This window comes from Drosophila elegans, unplaced genomic scaffold, assembly GCF_018152505.1.
Source record: "Drosophila elegans isolate 14027-0461.03 unplaced genomic scaffold, ASM1815250v1 contig_224, whole genome shotgun sequence".
NCBI lineage: Eukaryota > Metazoa > Arthropoda > Insecta > Diptera > Drosophilidae > Drosophila > Drosophila elegans.
The window spans coordinates 30,721-51,516 of NW_024545596.1; the positions used below are offsets into that span (position 1 = coordinate 30,721).

The 20,796-nt window shown below is 33.9% G+C and overlaps 6 non-coding genes across 6 annotated transcripts; all 6 read right to left on the reverse strand.

Moving 5' to 3' along the window:
* Positions 1-1,850: 1,850 nt before the first annotated feature.
* Positions 1,851-5,824, reverse strand: LOC121467184. Its single transcript, XR_005977333.1, has one exon. It is a non-coding gene; the product is annotated as a large subunit ribosomal RNA (ribosomal RNA).
* Positions 5,825-6,179: 355 nt separating this feature from the next.
* On the reverse strand, positions 6,180-6,358 carry LOC121467192. The gene has a single exon (XR_005977339.1). It is a non-coding gene; the product is annotated as a 5.8S ribosomal RNA (ribosomal RNA).
* A 738-nt stretch (positions 6,359-7,096) lies between these two features.
* LOC121467180 lies at positions 7,097-9,091 on the reverse strand. Its single transcript, XR_005977329.1, has one exon. It is a non-coding gene; the product is annotated as a small subunit ribosomal RNA (ribosomal RNA).
* A 3,224-nt stretch (positions 9,092-12,315) lies between these two features.
* LOC121467186 lies at positions 12,316-16,289 on the reverse strand. The gene has a single exon (XR_005977335.1). It is a non-coding gene; the product is annotated as a large subunit ribosomal RNA (ribosomal RNA).
* Positions 16,290-16,644: 355 nt separating this feature from the next.
* On the reverse strand, positions 16,645-16,823 carry LOC121467193. Its single transcript, XR_005977340.1, has one exon. It is a non-coding gene; the product is annotated as a 5.8S ribosomal RNA (ribosomal RNA).
* Positions 16,824-17,561: 738 nt separating this feature from the next.
* Positions 17,562-19,556, reverse strand: LOC121467181. The gene has a single exon (XR_005977330.1). It is a non-coding gene; the product is annotated as a small subunit ribosomal RNA (ribosomal RNA).
* Positions 19,557-20,796: the final 1,240 nt, after the last annotated feature.

A 20,796-nucleotide genomic window follows, 5' to 3' on the forward strand; every position in this document is an offset into this window, starting at 1 on the left:
TATATTTTCCATACATTTCATTTATAATATATCAATAATATTGATATATCACAACATTTTCATATATATGAATGTTATTTATTATAGGTATTCACAATATAATTTTAATTTTATATGTTCTGAGAAATACCCATATATTTGGTTGCCAGCCAACAGGCACTACCCTATATATGTTTTTGGACACCCCGTCTTTAAACTGCGTGTTTACAGTACTAAAAGTCTGCCTTCATATGAATTTCCTCCATATGCTTGAGGAAATTGAAGGAATATTTTATATTTTCCATACATTCCATATATAATATATCAATAATATTGATATATGATAACATTTTCATATATATGAATGTTATTTATTATAGGAATTCACAAAATCATATTAATATTATATGTTCTGAGAAATACCCATATATTTTGTTGCTTTACTATAAGCAATCCATTGTATGGATATTCTCAATTTACCCAAATGAATATATTATTAGATATATTTTTTTAATATTAAATATATTAAATTTCATTTCATTTCATTTCATTCCATTCCATTCCATTCCATTTCATTTCATTTCATTTCATATTCATTTCATTTATTAATTCGAAACTTTTAGTAAATCTTGTTACTTTGACAATTTTTTATCAGCGTCACTAAGTAGATGACGATTCCATTTGGCAACCATAAGGGACTTGTAGTTTTTAGACTCAAATTTTTCATATGGAACATTTTTTTTTGTATATTTGTATATATTTATAATATAAATAAGACTCTTTTAATTTGAGATTTGTTTATATGCGTCACTAAGTAAGATGACGATTCATTTGGCTACCAAAAATGACTTGTATTAATAATTCTTTCTTCTTATTTAATATGCATAGATATCATTTCATTTGCCTTTAATAAGAGACATTAGTTTTGCTATCAAGCAAGACTTATTATATTTTGACAATTTATATCTGCGTCACTAAATAGATGACGATTCATTTGGCTACTGTATGTGACTTATAGTCCTAAGATATATAATATCTAAGCTCTTACCTGGAACTTCAGCACTCGGCATTTGTTTTCACATTCGCGTCACTATTAAGATGACGATGCATTTGGCTACCATAAGTGACTTGTAGTTTTTAGGCTCGTATTTTTCATATTAAAAGTCTTTTTAATATGTATGCAATTTTTCGTTTTAGTTTTTTTTCAAATTGTATATATATATTTAAAATAAATATATATACCGTTTAATTTGCCGCCTTTAATAAAGGGACTTGTAGTAAGACTCTTTTAATTTGACATTTTATTATATGCGTCACTAAGTAAATGACGATTCATTTGGCTACTTTTCAAAAAGACTTGTAGTAAGACTCTTTTAATTTGACATTTTATTATATGCGTCACTAAGTAGATGACGATTCATTTGGCTACCAAAAAAGACTTGTGTAGTTTTTAGATTCATATTTTTCATATTAAAATATGTTTATTTATATGGCTTTATAATTCTTTCTTCTTTAATATGCATAGATATCATTTCATTTGCCTTTAATAAGAGACATAAGTTTTGCTATCAAGCAAGACTTATTATATTTTGACAATTTATATCTGCGTCACTAAATAGATGACGATAGAACATTAGGCTACTGTATGTGACTTATACTCTTAAGATATATAATATCACACATTCGCGTCACTATTAAGATGACGATGCATTTGGCTACCTGTTTAATTAGGTTATATCTAATCCATATCATATTTAACCTCCTCCTCCTAATAAAATATATAAATAATATATAACAACAAAAACTATCAAACATATATGATGATAATTTAAATTGATTATGTTATATATTATATATATATATATTTATTATCGAATCATCAAGCAAAGGATAAGCTTCAGTGGATCGCAGTATGGCAGCTGCTCAACCACTTACAACACCTTGCCTGTTACAAAAGTCGTTTACAATTGATTCTAGGCTTTGTCATTGTATTAAATAATGTTTTTATATGTAACTAGCGCGGCATCAGGTGATCGAAGATCCTCCCAATTTACTATGTTACAAATTACATTGGCATCACATCCATTGTCGTTCATAAAATAAATTATAAACTTTAAATGGTTTAGAAAGCCATACAATGCAAATTGCCCCTTATTTATCATTGCAGTCCAGCACGGATACGACCTTAGAGGCGTTCAGGCATAATCCAACGGACGTAGCGTCATACCACTGTTCGCTCGAACAAGTATTGTGCCATTGGTCCGTACCTGCGGTTCCTCTCGTACTACGCAGGAATGCTGTCGCAACAACGTTTTGTCATTAGTAGGGTAAAACTAACCTGTCTCACGACGGTCTAAACCCAGCTCACGTTCCCTTGCATGGGTGAACAATCCAACGCTTGGTGAATTTTGCTTCACAATGATAGGAAGAGCCGACATCGAAGGATCAAAAAGCGACGTCGCTATGAACGCTTGGCCGCCACAAGCCAGTTATCCCTATGGTAACTTTTCTGACACCTCTTGTTAAAAACTCTTTAAACCAAAAGGATCGATAGGCCGAGCTTTTGCTGTCCCTGTGTGTACTGAACACCGAGATCAAGTCAGCATTTGCCCTTTTGCTCTATGTGTGGTTTCTGTCCGCACTGAGCTGGCCTTGGGACACCTCCGTTATTATTTGAGAGATGTACCGCCCCAGTCAAACTCCCTACCTGGCAATGTCCTTGAATTGGATCATACCTGAGTAATTGGAGTTATACCAAATTTTCAAATCAAAAATACATAAATGCACTCCTTTTATTAAAGAATTTGTTTGCGATTATATAACAAACTCGTGATACTTTGATCAAGAAGCTTGCATCAAAACCCAATACCATAAGATATAATAAATATATCCGTATAATGGCTAGGAAATGATACACGTTCCATTTAATCAAGTAAGTAAGGAAACAATAAGAGTAGTGGTATTTCATTGGCGATACCAAACCGAGGTCTAATATCTCCCACTTATTCTACACCTCTTATGTCTCCTTACACTGCCAGATTAGAGTCAAGCTCAAAAGGGTCTTCTTTCCCCGCTAATTATTCCAAGCCCGTTCCCTTGGCTGTGGTTTCGCTAGATAGTAGATAGGGACAGTAGGAATCTCGTTAATCCATTCATGCGCGTCACTAATTAGATGACGAGGCATTTGGCTACCTTAAGAGAGTCATAGTTACTCCCGCCGTTGACCCGCGCTTACTTGAATTTCTTCACTTTGACATTCAGAGCACTGGGCAGAAATCACATTGTGTCAACACCCGCTAGGGCCATCACAATGCTTTGTTTTAATTAGACAGTCGGATTCCCCAAGTCCGTGCCAGTTCTGAATTGATTGTTAATTGATAATCGTTATAATTAATAAGAACTAATTGGTTTGACCCAATTAGTATTCTTAAAAATTTTAGCAAGAAAGTTCCACAATTGGCTACGTAACTAAACTATCCGGGGAACAAGTAACTTCCATAAATGAAAGAAACTCTATTTACCCAGAACGAGCACATAAACCATGTTATTGTTTCCCAATCAAGCCCGACTATCTCAATCTTCAGAGCCAATCCTTATCCCGAAGTTACGGATCTAATTTGCCGACTTCCCTTACCTACATTATTCTATCGACTAGAGACTCTTCACCTTGGAGACCAGCTGCGGATATTGGTACGGCCTGTTGAGAAGTTTGCGTGTCCCCACCATAAATTTTCAAGGTCCGAGGAGAAAATATCGACACAACAGTATATGTCATGCTCTTCTAGCCCATCTACCATATCTCTCTGCGAAAGACTTCCATGGTAGTACGGCTATAAAACAGAAAAGAAAACTCTTCCGATATCTCTCGACGGCTTCTTTATGGTCGTTCCTGTTGCCAGGATGAGCACGAGGCCCATATTTAATAACAAACGGATACTCAACAGGTTACGGAATTGGAACCGTATTCCCTTTCGTTCAAAATTATTCAAGTATATTATTTTTGCCTTTTATTATTATTTGTGTTTCTTAATAGTTTGCTTTTTGTTTTACTTGAAAATTTTCGGCTTTCGCCTTGAACTTAGGACCGACTAACTCGTGATCAACCACTGTTCACACGAAACCCTTCTCCACTTCAGTCCTCCAAGGTCTCATTCGATTATTTGCTACTACCACCAAGATCTGTACCAATGGCAGCTCCATGCAGGCTTACGCCAAACACTTCTACGCATACCATTGTACCTTCCTACTCACTAAAGTTTCAAAATTTATATTACAAGTAATATAAATCATCTACTTTAGCGGTAATGTATAGGTATACAACTTAAGCGCCATCCATTTTAAGGGCTAGTTGCTTCGGCAGGTGAGTTGTTACACACTCCTTAGCGGATTTCGACTTCCATGATCACCGTCCTGCTGTTTTAAGCAACCAACGCCTTTCATGGTATCTGCATGAGTTGTTAATTTGGGCACCGTAACATTACGTTTGGTTCATCCCACAGCGCCAGTTCTGCTTACCAAAAGTGGCCCACTGGGCACATTATATCATAACCTTAAACTTCATATCAAGAAAGTTAAGGTTCTTACCCATTTAAAGTTTGAGAATAGGTTAAGATCGTTTCGACCCTAAGGCCTCTAATCATTCGCTTTACCAGATAAGATTATTTTATATAACATTAAAATGCACCAGCTATCCTGAGGGAAACTTCGGAAGGAACCAGCTACTAGATGGTTCGATTGGTCTTTCGCCCCTATACTCAATTCTGACAATCGATTTGCACGTCAGAACTGTTTCGGTCTTCCATCAGGGTTTCCCCTGACTTCAACCTGATCAAGTATAGTTCACCATCTTTCGGGTCACAGCATATATGCTCAAGGTACGTTCCAGTTAGAGGCATAAATAATATAAATATCATTATACATAACTATATAGAACGCCCCGGGATTGTGTTAATTAGCTATAAATAGTTAAAAAACTAATCCCATTATTAGTCAAGTTAATTACGCTATTAGGTTTATATCCCAATAACTTGCACATATGTTAGACTCCTTGGTCCGTGTTTCAAGACGGGTCCCGAAGGTATCCTGAATCTTTCGCATTGTTAATCATACAAGTGCTTATAATAAACACAAAAATCAATGATAATTATGCCATTATATAATTCCGAAAAATTAACGCACTGTATTCATATAAATCTATCAACACTTTATCAAATTAATGACATTTAATCTGTGTTAAAACGCAAGCATTTTAATTGGATTAAACTATAAGCCATATTTTATGATAAATTTTGTATGTTAATAGATTACAATGTCCTTATATGGAAAAAATGCACACTATTATCATAATATTGTTTAAATATTACAATTTTAATGATGAATTTTCCATAATGGATATTCAGGTTCATCGGGCTTAACCTCTAAGCAGTTTCACGTACTGTTTAACTCTCTATTCAGAGTTCTTTTCAACTTTCCCTCACGGTACTTGTTTACTATCGGTCTCATGGTTATATTTAGTTTTAGATGGAGTTTACCACCCACTTAGTGCTGCACTATCAAGCAACACGACTCTTTGGAAACATCATCTAGTAATCATTAACGTTATACGGGCCTGGCACCCTCTATGGGTAAATGGCCTCATTTAAGAAGGACTTAAATCGTTAATTTCTCATACTAGAATATTGACGCTCCATACACTGCATCTCACATTTGCCATATAGACAAAGTGACTTAGTGCTGAACTGATTTCTTTTCGCTCGCCGCTACTAAGAAAATCCTTGTTAGTTTCTTTTCCTCCCCTAATTAATATGCTTAAATTCAGGGGGTAGTCCCATATGAGTTGAGGTTGTATATAACTTTTTATTAATTAATTCTTTAAATATAATGAGAAAACATTTTATAAATTCGATAATTATAAAGAACCAACGAAGAGCAATAACATTTCCAATAGCTTTCGAATTTCTAATCATTAATAAGAGACAATTCTAGATGAAAAATATTTCAACATTTTTTATGCTAGACATTTCTCAGTATCATTTGATTGAAAACGAAAATATTTTTCTTCGTTTATCACATCCATTGTGAGTTAATGTTTTTCATATATTTTTTAATATTATGAATAATAAATAATTATCCAATAATATACCATGTGCTTATAAATTTTATTTAAAAATTTTATAAACAACTTAATTAGCATAGTCTTACAACCCTCAACCATATGTAGTCCAAGCAGCACTATAAAATTAATTAAAGTACATAACAGCATGGACTGCGATATGCGTTCAAAATGTCGATGTTCATGTGTCCTGCAGTTCACACGATGACGCACAGTTTGCTGCGTTCTTCATCGACCCATGAGCCGAGTGATCCACCGCTTAGAGTTTTATAATATTTGTTTTTTTAATTTCGTCAATTGTGTTTTTATTGAAAGAAATTAAAAATACACCATTTTACTGGCATATATCAATTCCTTCAATAAATGTATTTTTATACCTAAAATAAATGTTGCGAAATGTCTTAGTTTCATATAAACAATATAATACCAATTTTCATTTTTCATTTTATTTCTATTTAAGTTTGATATATATTGCATTTTATATAAAACATTAACCTGATTATTAACCGGGTACAACATTATATATTTTAGGTTGTTGCATTAACCAATGTATGCCCATAACTTAGATGAACAATACATATGCGCAACGCGTGTATATTATGGTCCATATACACACAAAGTAATTATATTATATTCTATTATATATTATATATTTAACATATCGTATATATATCTTCTATCTATCTGTATCTCTAATCGATTGGCCAGGTCGATTTTTATTTTATGGACATCAGAGCCTCCGCCCACGACTCGTAATTGATATCTCATAATAATTACTCGGCATTGGACACCATTTGCTCGAGCTATTTAAGTCCATAGGACTATACTTTTTCTTTCATTAAAACGCTTTAAATTAGATAAGATATTTTTGATATATTTTTTGACATATTTATATATATATATATATATAGATTATATAATATAATATATTTTTTGGCAAATTTATTTTTTTTTGTATTATTAAATAATACAAAATTTTGTGTTAACGGTAAAGATATTATACAATAATGATCCTTCCGCAGGTTCACCTACGGAAACCTTGTTACGACTTTTACTTCCTCTAAATAATCAAGTTCGGTCAACTTTTGCGAAACAACCGTAACACGCAAGGCGTCACAGTGATCACGTCCGGAGACCTCACTAAATAATTCAATCGGTAGTAGCGACGGGCGGTGTGTACAAAGGGCAGGGACGTAATCAATGCGAGTTAATGACTCACACTTACTGGGAATTCCAAGTTCATGTGAACAGTTTCAGTTCACAATCCCAAGCATGAAAGTGGTTCAGCGGTTTACCCGGACCTCTCGGTCTAGGAAATACACGTTGATACTTTCATTGTAGCGCGCGTGCAGCCCAGGACATCTAAGGGCATCACAGACCTGTTATTGCTCAATCTCATTATTGCTAGACGCAATTTGTCCATTTAAGAAGCTAGTGTCCTTATAATGGGACAAACCAACAGGTACGGCTCCACTTATATAAACACATTCAAACACAATAAACATTTTACTGCCACCATGAATGAAGGCTATATAAGCTTCAACACCATAATCCTGAAGATATCTATTTAATATATTTGAGTCTCGTTCGTTATCGGAATTAACCAGACAAATCACTCCACGAACTAAGAACGGCCATGCACCACCACCCATAGATTCGAGAAAGAGCTATCAATCTGTCTTACACACTTATGTTCGGACCTGGTAAGTTTTCCCGTGTTGAGTCAAATTAAGCCGCAGGCTCCACTCCTGGTGGTGCCCTTCCGTCAATTCCTTTAAGTTTCAGCTTTGCAACCATACTTCCCCCGGAGCCCAAAAGCTTTGGTTTCCCGGGAAGCGACTGAGAGAGCCATAAAAGTAGCTACACCCAATTGCTAGCTGGCATCGTTTATGGTTAGAACTAGGGCGGTATCTGATCGCCTTCGAACCTCTAACTTTCGTTCTTGATTAATGAAAACATCTTTGGCAAATGCTTTCGCTTAAGTTAGTCTTACGACGGTCCAAGAATTTCACCTCTCGCGTCGTAATACTAATGCCCCCAAACTGCTTCTATTAATCATTACCTCTTGATCTGAAAACCAATGAAAGCAGAACAGAGGTCTTATTTCATTATCCCATGCACAGAATATTCAGGCATTTGAAGCCTGCTTTAAGCACTCTAATTTGTTCAAAGTAATTGTACCGGCCCACAATAACACTCGTTTAAGAGCACTAATGCAGGTTTTTAAATAGGAGGAACATATGAAAAAATACAAGTATTTAAACATATATAAGAACTCCACCGGTAATACGCTTACATACATAAAGGTATAGTACTAACCACAATTGTAAGTTGTACTACCCGTATGAAGCACAAGTTCAACTACGAACGTTTTAACCGCAACAACTTTAATATACGCTATTGGAGCTGGAATTACCGCGGCTGCTGGCACCAGACTTGCCCTCCAATTGGTCCTTGTTAAAGGATTTAAAGTGTACTCATTCCAATTACAGGGCCTCGGATATGAGTCCTGTATTGTTATTTTTCGTCACTACCTCCCCGAGCTGGGAGTGGGTAATTTACGCGCCTGCTGCCTTCCTTAGATGTGGTAGCCGTTTCTCAGGCTCCCTCTCCGGAATCGAACCCTGATTCCCCGTTACCCGTTGCAACCATGGTAGTCCTAGATACTACCATCAAAAGTTGATAGGGCAGACATTTGAAAGATCTGTCGTCGGTACAAGACCATACGATCTGCATGTTATCTAGAGTTCAACCAGTATAACGATCTTGCGATCGCTTGGTTTTAGCCTAATAAAAGCACATGTCCCATAAGGTTCATGTTTTAATTGCATGTATTAGCTCTAGAATTACCACAGTTATCCAAGTAACTGTTAACGATCTAAGGAACCATAACTGATATAATGAGCCTTTTGCGGTTTCACTTTTAATTCGTGTGTACTTAGACATGCATGGCTTAATCTTTGAGACAAGCATATAACTACTGGCAGGATCAACCAGAATAATGTTTTTAATTCATATTACTTTCATATTTTTTTAAAATAGAAATTAGTAATACAAAATTTATTATAGAGTATTTTTCTTTAAATTGCATTTAGGAGGGAGGAAAATAATCTTGATACGAATATGGCTATCTTTGTTTAGCTTCATAATCGTTTTAAAATTCTTTATATTTGTTACACGCCACGTTTGCCCACAGTAACTAGAATTTTTTCATATATAATTCTATAATATAATTCATATTTACATATTTCATTTTAAAATATCATTTTATTTCGCCATACATATATATTTCACACATGTACCAATTATTTTTGATTAACCAATATAAATATTGAGTTAAATCATTTGTATTTTTATGATAAATTTAAAATCTATCATTTCCATATAACTCTCTGGTAATATATCACATAAAACCGAGCGCATATGAAACATTTATAATATATATATAATATATATAACAACAGCACTAATAATAACATTAGCCTGAATTAGATTAACGATAAAGGTCGGAAAACAATTGTTGCCATATAATAATATATACAACCTTGGCTTTCGTTTTCAACATTATTATCTAAAAAGTGATGACACTTAATATTAACCGTATCAAGCCAAGTCTCGTATTCGCAAGAATCAAGATACAAAACATACGGAAAATATTTAATTTTGCTATTAAATTGACAAAATTATATGGATATCATAAATTTTGTTCAACTATAGATGGACAACCACTGACCATCCTATATGTGTTTTTCGACACGTTGTCTTGAAATCGGGTATTTTCAATTCTATTTGCCACCCAACATATGGGATATCTCAACTAATATTGATCAATATCGATATGTTTCACATTTTCCATACATTTCATATATATTATATCAATAATATTGATTTATTACAACATTTTCATATATATGAATGTTATTTATTATAGGTATTCACAATATAATATTAATTATATATGTTCTGAGAAATACCCATATATTTGGTTGCCAGCCAACAGGCACTACCCTATATATGTTTTTGGACACGCCGTCTTTAAACTGCATGTTTACAGTACTAAAAGTCTCCCTTCATATGAATTTCCTCCATATACTTGAGGAAATTGAAGGAATATTTTATATTTTCCATACATTTCATATATAATATATCAATAATATTGATATATTACAACATTTTCATATATATGAATGTTATTTATTATAGGTATTCACAATATAATATTAATTTTATATGTTCTGAGAAATACCCATATATTTGGTTGCCAGCCAACAGGCACTACCCTATATATGTTTTTGGACACGCCGTCTTTAAACTGCATGTTTACAGTACTAAAAGTCTCCCTTCATATGAATTTCCTCCATATACTTGAGGAAATTGAAGGAATATTTTATATTTTCCATACATTTCATATATAATATATCAATAATATTGATATATTACAACATTTTCATATATATGAATGTTATTTATTATAGGTATTCACAATATAATATTAATTTTATATGTTCTGAGAAATACCCATATATTTGGTTGCCAGCCAACAGGCACTACCCTATATATGTTTTTGGACACGCCGTCTTTAAACTGCGTGTTTACAGTACTAAAAGTCTGCCTTCATATGAATTTCCTCCATATGCTTGAGGAAATTGAAGGAATATTTTATATTTTCCATACATTCCATATATAATATATCAATAATATTGATATATGATAACATTTTCATATATATGAATGTTATTTATTATAGGAATTCACAAAATCATATTAATATTATATGTTCTGAGAAATACCCATATATTTTGTTGCTTTACTATAAGCAATCCATTGTATGGATATTCTCAATTTACCCAAATGAATATAGATATATTTTTTTAATATTAAATATATTAAATTTCATTTCATTTCATTTCATTCCATTCCATTCCATTTCATTTCATTTCATTTCATATTCATTTCATTTATTAATTCGAAACTTTTAGTAAATCTTGTTACTTTGACAATTTTTTATCAGCGTCACTAAGTAGATGACGATTCCATTTGGCAACCATAAGGGACTTGTAGTTTTTAGACTCAAATTTTTCATATGGAACATTTTTTTTTGTATATTTGTATATATTTATAATATAAATAAGACTCTTTTAATTTGAGATTTGTTTATATGCGTCACTAAGTAAGATGACGATTCATTTGGCTACCAAAAATGACTTGTATTAATAATTCTTTCTTCTTATTTAATATGCATAGATATCATTTCATTTGCCTTTAATAAGAGACATTAGTTTTGCTATCAAGCAAGACTTATTATATTTTGACAATTTATATCTGCGTCACTAAATAGATGACGATTCATTTGGCTACTGTATGTGACTTATAGTCCTAAGATATATAATATCTAAGCTCTTACCTGGAACTTCAGCACTCGGCATTTGTTTTCACATTCGCGTCACTATTAAGATGACGATGCATTTGGCTACCATAAGTGACTTGTAGTTTTTAGGCTCGTATTTTTCATATTAAAAGTCTTTTTAATATGTATGCAATTTTTCGTTTTAGTTTTTTTTCAAATTGTATATATATATTTAAAATAAATATATATACCGTTTAATTTGCCGCCTTTAATAAAGGGACTTGTAGTAAGACTCTTTTAATTTGACATTTTATTATATGCGTCACTAAGTAAATGACGATTCATTTGGCTACCAAAAAAGACTTGTAGTAAGACTCTTTTAATTTGACATTTTATTATATGCGTCACTAAGTAGATGACGATTCATTTGGCTACCAAAAAAGACTTGTGTAGTTTTTAGATTCATATTTTTCATATTAAAATATGTTTATTTATATGGCTTTATAATTCTTTCTTCTTTAATATGCATAGATATCATTTCATTTGCCTTTAATAAGAGACATAAGTTTTGCTATCAAGCAAGACTTATTATATTTTGACAATTTATATCTGCGTCACTAAATAGATGACGATAGAACATTAGGCTACTGTATGTGACTTATACTCTTAAGATATATAATATCACACATTCGCGTCACTATTAAGATGACGATGCATTTGGCTACCTGTTTAATTAGGTTATATCTAATCCATATCATATTTAACCTCCTCCTCCTAATAAAATATATAAATAATATATAACAACAAAAACTATCAAACATATATGATGATAATTTAAATTGATTATGTTATATATTATATATATATATATTTATTATCGAATCATCAAGCAAAGGATAAGCTTCAGTGGATCGCAGTATGGCAGCTGCTCAACCACTTACAACACCTTGCCTGTTACAAAAGTCGTTTACAATTGATTCTAGGCTTTGTCATTGTATTAAATAATGTTTTTATATGTAACTAGCGCGGCATCAGGTGATCGAAGATCCTCCCAATTTACTATGTTACAAATTACATTGGCATCACATCCATTGTCGTTCATAAAATAAATTATAAACTTTAAATGGTTTAGAAAGCCATACAATGCAAATTGCCCCTTATTTATCATTGCAGTCCAGCACGGATACGACCTTAGAGGCGTTCAGGCATAATCCAACGGACGTAGCGTCATACCACTGTTCGCTCGAACAAGTATTGTGCCATTGGTCCGTACCTGCGGTTCCTCTCGTACTACGCAGGAATGCTGTCGCAACAACGTTTTGTCATTAGTAGGGTAAAACTAACCTGTCTCACGACGGTCTAAACCCAGCTCACGTTCCCTTGCATGGGTGAACAATCCAACGCTTGGTGAATTTTGCTTCACAATGATAGGAAGAGCCGACATCGAAGGATCAAAAAGCGACGTCGCTATGAACGCTTGGCCGCCACAAGCCAGTTATCCCTATGGTAACTTTTCTGACACCTCTTGTTAAAAACTCTTTAAACCAAAAGGATCGATAGGCCGAGCTTTTGCTGTCCCTGTGTGTACTGAACACCGAGATCAAGTCAGCATTTGCCCTTTTGCTCTATGTGTGGTTTCTGTCCGCACTGAGCTGGCCTTGGGACACCTCCGTTATTATTTGAGAGATGTACCGCCCCAGTCAAACTCCCTACCTGGCAATGTCCTTGAATTGGATCATACCTGAGTAATTGGAGTTATACCAAATTTTCAAATCAAAAATACATAAATGCACTCCTTTTATTAAAGAATTTGTTTGCGATTATATAACAAACTCGTGATACTTTGATCAAGAAGCTTGCATCAAAACCCAATACCATAAGATATAATAAATATATCCGTATAATGGCTAGGAAATGATACACGTTCCATTTAATCAAGTAAGTAAGGAAACAATAAGAGTAGTGGTATTTCATTGGCGATACCAAACCGAGGTCTAATATCTCCCACTTATTCTACACCTCTTATGTCTCCTTACACTGCCAGATTAGAGTCAAGCTCAAAAGGGTCTTCTTTCCCCGCTAATTATTCCAAGCCCGTTCCCTTGGCTGTGGTTTCGCTAGATAGTAGATAGGGACAGTAGGAATCTCGTTAATCCATTCATGCGCGTCACTAATTAGATGACGAGGCATTTGGCTACCTTAAGAGAGTCATAGTTACTCCCGCCGTTGACCCGCGCTTACTTGAATTTCTTCACTTTGACATTCAGAGCACTGGGCAGAAATCACATTGTGTCAACACCCGCTAGGGCCATCACAATGCTTTGTTTTAATTAGACAGTCGGATTCCCCAAGTCCGTGCCAGTTCTGAATTGATTGTTAATTGATAATCGTTATAATTAATAAGAACTAATTGGTTTGACCCAATTAGTATTCTTAAAAATTTTAGCAAGAAAGTTCCACAATTGGCTACGTAACTAAACTATCCGGGGAACAAGTAACTTCCATAAATGAAAGAAACTCTATTTACCCAGAACGAGCACATAAACCATGTTATTGTTTCCCAATCAAGCCCGACTATCTCAATCTTCAGAGCCAATCCTTATCCCGAAGTTACGGATCTAATTTGCCGACTTCCCTTACCTACATTATTCTATCGACTAGAGACTCTTCACCTTGGAGACCAGCTGCGGATATTGGTACGGCCTGTTGAGAAGTTTGCGTGTCCCCACCATAAATTTTCAAGGTCCGAGGAGAAAATATCGACACAACAGTATATGTCATGCTCTTCTAGCCCATCTACCATATCTCTCTGCGAAAGACTTCCATGGTAGTACGGCTATAAAACAGAAAAGAAAACTCTTCCGATATCTCTCGACGGCTTCTTTATGGTCGTTCCTGTTGCCAGGATGAGCACGAGGCCCATATTTAATAACAAACGGATACTCAACAGGTTACGGAATTGGAACCGTATTCCCTTTCGTTCAAAATTATTCAAGTATATTATTTTTGCCTTTTATTATTATTTGTGTTTCTTAATAGTTTGCTTTTTGTTTTACTTGAAAATTTTCGGCTTTCGCCTTGAACTTAGGACCGACTAACTCGTGATCAACCACTGTTCACACGAAACCCTTCTCCACTTCAGTCCTCCAAGGTCTCATTCGATTATTTGCTACTACCACCAAGATCTGTACCAATGGCAGCTCCATGCAGGCTTACGCCAAACACTTCTACGCATACCATTGTACCTTCCTACTCACTAAAGTTTCAAAATTTATATTACAAGTAATATAAATCATCTACTTTAGCGGTAATGTATAGGTATACAACTTAAGCGCCATCCATTTTAAGGGCTAGTTGCTTCGGCAGGTGAGTTGTTACACACTCCTTAGCGGATTTCGACTTCCATGATCACCGTCCTGCTGTTTTAAGCAACCAACGCCTTTCATGGTATCTGCATGAGTTGTTAATTTGGGCACCGTAACATTACGTTTGGTTCATCCCACAGCGCCAGTTCTGCTTACCAAAAGTGGCCCACTGGGCACATTATATCATAACCTTAAACTTCATATCAAGAAAGTTAAGGTTCTTACCCATTTAAAGTTTGAGAATAGGTTAAGATCGTTTCGACCCTAAGGCCTCTAATCATTCGCTTTACCAGATAAGATTATTTTATATAACATTAAAATGCACCAGCTATCCTGAGGGAAACTTCGGAAGGAACCAGCTACTAGATGGTTCGATTGGTCTTTCGCCCCTATACTCAATTCTGACAATCGATTTGCACGTCAGAACTGTTTCGGTCTTCCATCAGGGTTTCCCCTGACTTCAACCTGATCAAGTATAGTTCACCATCTTTCGGGTCACAGCATATATGCTCAAGGTACGTTCCAGTTAGAGGCATAAATAATATAAATATCATTATACATAACTATATAGAACGCCCCGGGATTGTGTTAATTAGCTATAAATAGTTAAAAAACTAATCCCATTATTAGTCAAGTTAATTACGCTATTAGGTTTATATCCCAATAACTTGCACATATGTTAGACTCCTTGGTCCGTGTTTCAAGACGGGTCCCGAAGGTATCCTGAATCTTTCGCATTGTTAATCATACAAGTGCTTATAATAAACACAAAAATCAATGATAATTATGCCATTATATAATTCCGAAAAATTAACGCACTGTATTCATATAAATCTATCAACACTTTATCAAATTAATGACATTTAATCTGTGTTAAAACGCAAGCATTTTAATTGGATTAAACTATAAGCCATATTTTATGATAAATTTTGTATGTTAATAGATTACAATGTCCTTATATGGAAAAAATGCACACTATTATCATAATATTGTTTAAATATTACAATTTTAATGATGAATTTTCCATAATGGATATTCAGGTTCATCGGGCTTAACCTCTAAGCAGTTTCACGTACTGTTTAACTCTCTATTCAGAGTTCTTTTCAACTTTCCCTCACGGTACTTGTTTACTATCGGTCTCATGGTTATATTTAGTTTTAGATGGAGTTTACCACCCACTTAGTGCTGCACTATCAAGCAACACGACTCTTTGGAAACATCATCTAGTAATCATTAACGTTATACGGGCCTGGCACCCTCTATGGGTAAATGGCCTCATTTAAGAAGGACTTAAATCGTTAATTTCTCATACTAGAATATTGACGCTCCATACACTGCATCTCACATTTGCCATATAGACAAAGTGACTTAGTGCTGAACTGATTTCTTTTCGCTCGCCGCTACTAAGAAAATCCTTGTTAGTTTCTTTTCCTCCCCTAATTAATATGCTTAAATTCAGGGGGTAGTCCCATATGAGTTGAGGTTGTATATAACTTTTTATTAATTAATTCTTTAAATATAATGAGAAAACATTTTATAAATTCGATAATTATAAAGAACCAACGAAGAGCAATAACATTTCCAATAGCTTTCGAATTTCTAATCATTAATAAGAGACAATTCTAGATGAAAAATATTTCAACATTTTTTATGCTAGACATTTCTCAGTATCATTTGATTGAAAACGAAAATATTTTTCTTCGTTTATCACATCCATTGTGAGTTAATGTTTTTCATATATTTTTTAATATTATGAATAATAAATAATTATCCAATAATATACCATGTGCTTATAAATTTTATTTAAAAATTTTATAAACAACTTAATTAGCATAGTCTTACAACCCTCAACCATATGTAGTCCAAGCAGCACTATAAAATTAATTAAAGTACATAACAGCATGGACTGCGATATGCGTTCAAAATGTCGATGTTCATGTGTCCTGCAGTTCACACGATGACGCACAGTTTGCTGCGTTCTTCATCGACCCATGAGCCGAGTGATCCACCGCTTAGAGTTTTATAATATTTGTTTTTTTAATTTCGTCAATTGTGTTTTTATTGAAAGAAATTAAAAATACACCATTTTACTGGCATATATCAATTCCTTCAATAAATGTATTTTTATACCTAAAATAAATGTTGCGAAATGTCTTAGTTTCATATAAACAATATAATACCAATTTTCATTTTTCATTTTATTTCTATTTAAGTTTGATATATATTGCATTTTATATAAAACATTAACCTGATTATTAACCGGGTACAACATTATATATTTTAGGTTGTTGCATTAACCAATGTATGCCCATAACTTAGATGAACAATACATATGCGCAACGCGTGTATATTATGGTCCATATACACACAAAGTAATTATATTATATTCTATTATATATTATATATTTAACATATCGTATATATATCTTCTATCTATCTGTATCTCTAATCGATTGGCCAGGTCGATTTTTATTTTATGGACATCAGAGCCTCCGCCCACGACTCGTAATTGATATCTCATAATAATTACTCGGCATTGGACACCATTTGCTCGAGCTATTTAAGTCCATAGGACTATACTTTTTCTTTCATTAAAACGCTTTAAATTAGATAAGATATTTTTGATATATTTTTTGACATATTTATATATATATATATATATAGATTATATAATATAATATATTTTTTGGCAAATTTATTTTTTTTTGTATTATTAAATAATACAAAATTTTGTGTTAACGGTAAAGATATTATACAATAATGATCCTTCCGCAGGTTCACCTACGGAAACCTTGTTACGACTTTTACTTCCTCTAAATAATCAAGTTCGGTCAACTTTTGCGAAACAACCGTAACACGCAAGGCGTCACAGTGATCACGTCCGGAGACCTCACTAAATAATTCAATCGGTAGTAGCGACGGGCGGTGTGTACAAAGGGCAGGGACGTAATCAATGCGAGTTAATGACTCACACTTACTGGGAATTCCAAGTTCATGTGAACAGTTTCAGTTCACAATCCCAAGCATGAAAGTGGTTCAGCGGTTTACCCGGACCTCTCGGTCTAGGAAATACACGTTGATACTTTCATTGTAGCGCGCGTGCAGCCCAGGACATCTAAGGGCATCACAGACCTGTTATTGCTCAATCTCATTATTGCTAGACGCAATTTGTCCATTTAAGAAGCTAGTGTCCTTATAATGGGACAAACCAACAGGTACGGCTCCACTTATATAAACACATTCAAACACAATAAACATTTTACTGCCACCATGAATGAAGGCTATATAAGCTTCAACACCATAATCCTGAAGATATCTATTTAATATATTTGAGTCTCGTTCGTTATCGGAATTAACCAGACAAATCACTCCACGAACTAAGAACGGCCATGCACCACCACCCATAGATTCGAGAAAGAGCTATCAATCTGTCTTACACACTTATGTTCGGACCTGGTAAGTTTTCCCGTGTTGAGTCAAATTAAGCCGCAGGCTCCACTCCTGGTGGTGCCCTTCCGTCAATTCCTTTAAGTTTCAGCTTTGCAACCATACTTCCCCCGGAGCCCAAAAGCTTTGGTTTCCCGGGAAGCGACTGAGAGAGCCATAAAAGTAGCTACACCCAATTGCTAGCTGGCATCGTTTATGGTTAGAACTAGGGCGGTATCTGATCGCCTTCGAACCTCTAACTTTCGTTCTTGATTAATGAAAACATCTTTGGCAAATGCTTTCGCTTAAGTTAGTCTTACGACGGTCCAAGAATTTCACCTCTCGCGTCGTAATACTAATGCCCCCAAACTGCTTCTATTAATCATTACCTCTTGATCTGAAAACCAATGAAAGCAGAACAGAGGTCTTATTTCATTATCCCATGCACAGAATATTCAGGCATTTGAAGCCTGCTTTAAGCACTCTAATTTGTTCAAAGTAATTGTACCGGCCCACAATAACACTCGTTTAAGAGCACTAATGCAGGTTTTTAAATAGGAGGAACATATGAAAAAATACAAGTATTTAAACATATATAAGAACTCCACCGGTAATACGCTTACATACATAAAGGTATAGTACTAACCACAATTGTAAGTTGTACTACCCGTATGAAGCACAAGTTCAACTACGAACGTTTTAACCGCAACAACTTTAATATACGCTATTGGAGCTGGAATTACCGCGGCTGCTGGCACCAGACTTGCCCTCCAATTGGTCCTTGTTAAAGGATTTAAAGTGTACTCATTCCAATTACAGGGCCTCGGATATGAGTCCTGTATTGTTATTTTTCGTCACTACCTCCCCGAGCTGGGAGTGGGTAATTTACGCGCCTGCTGCCTTCCTTAGATGTGGTAGCCGTTTCTCAGGCTCCCTCTCCGGAATCGAACCCTGATTCCCCGTTACCCGTTGCAACCATGGTAGTCCTAGATACTACCATCAAAAGTTGATAGGGCAGACATTTGAAAGATCTGTCGTCGGTACAAGACCATACGATCTGCATGTTATCTAGAGTTCAACCAGTATAACGATCTTGCGATCGCTTGGTTTTAGCCTAATAAAAGCACATGTCCCATAAGGTTCATGTTTTAATTGCATGTATTAGCTCTAGAATTACCACAGTTATCCAAGTAACTGTTAACGATCTAAGGAACCATAACTGATATAATGAGCCTTTTGCGGTTTCACTTTTAATTCGTGTGTACTTAGACATGCATGGCTTAATCTTTGAGACAAGCATATAACTACTGGCAGGATCAACCAGAATAATGTTTTTAATTCATATTACTTTCATATTTTTTTAAAATAGAAATTAGTAATACAAAATTTATTATAGAGTATTTTTCTTTAAATTGCATTTAGGAGGGAGGAAAATAATCTTGATACGAATATGGCTATCTTTGTTTAGCTTCATAATCGTTTTAAAATTCTTTATATTTGTTACACGCCACGTTTGCCCACAGTAACTAGAATTTTTTCATATATAATTCTATAATATAATTCATATTTACATATTTCATTTTAAAATATCATTTTATTTCGCCATACATATATATTTCACACATGTACCAATTATTTTTGATTAACCAATATAAATATTGAGTTAAATCATTTGTATTTTTATGATAAATTTAAAATCTATCATTTCCATATAACTCTCTGGTAATATATCACATAAAACCGAGCGCATATGAAACATTTATAATATATATATAATATATATAACAACAGCACTAATAATAACATTAGCCTGAATTAGATTAACGATAAAGGTCGGAAAACAATTGTTGCCATATAATAATATATACAACCTTGGCTTTCGTTTTCAACATTATTATCTAAAAAGTGATGACACTTAATATTAACCGTATCAAGCCAAGTCTCGTATTCGCAAGAATCAAGATACAAAACATACGGAAAATATTTAATTTTGCTATTAAATTGACAAAATTATATGGATATCATAAATTTTGTTCAACTATAGATGGACAACCACTGACCATCCTATATGTGTTTTTCGACACGTTGTCTTGAAATCGGGTATTTTCAATTCTATTTGCCACCCAACATATGGGATATCTCAACTAATATTGATCAATATCGATATGTTTCACATTTTCCATACATTTCATATATATTATATCAATAATATTGATTTATTACAACATTTTCATATATATGAATGTTATTTATTATAGGTATTCACAATATAATATTAATTATATATGTTCTGAGAAATACCCATATATTTGGTTGCCAGCCAACAGGCACTACCCTATATATGTTTTTGGACACGCCGTCTTTAAACTGCATGTTTACAGTACTAAAAGTCTCCCTTCATATGAATTTCCTCCATATACTTGAGGAAATTGAAGGAATATTTTATATTTTCCATACATTTCATATATAATATATCAATAATATTGATATATTACAACATTTTCATATATATGAATGTTATTTATTATAGGTATTCACAATATAATATTAATTTTATATGTTCTGAG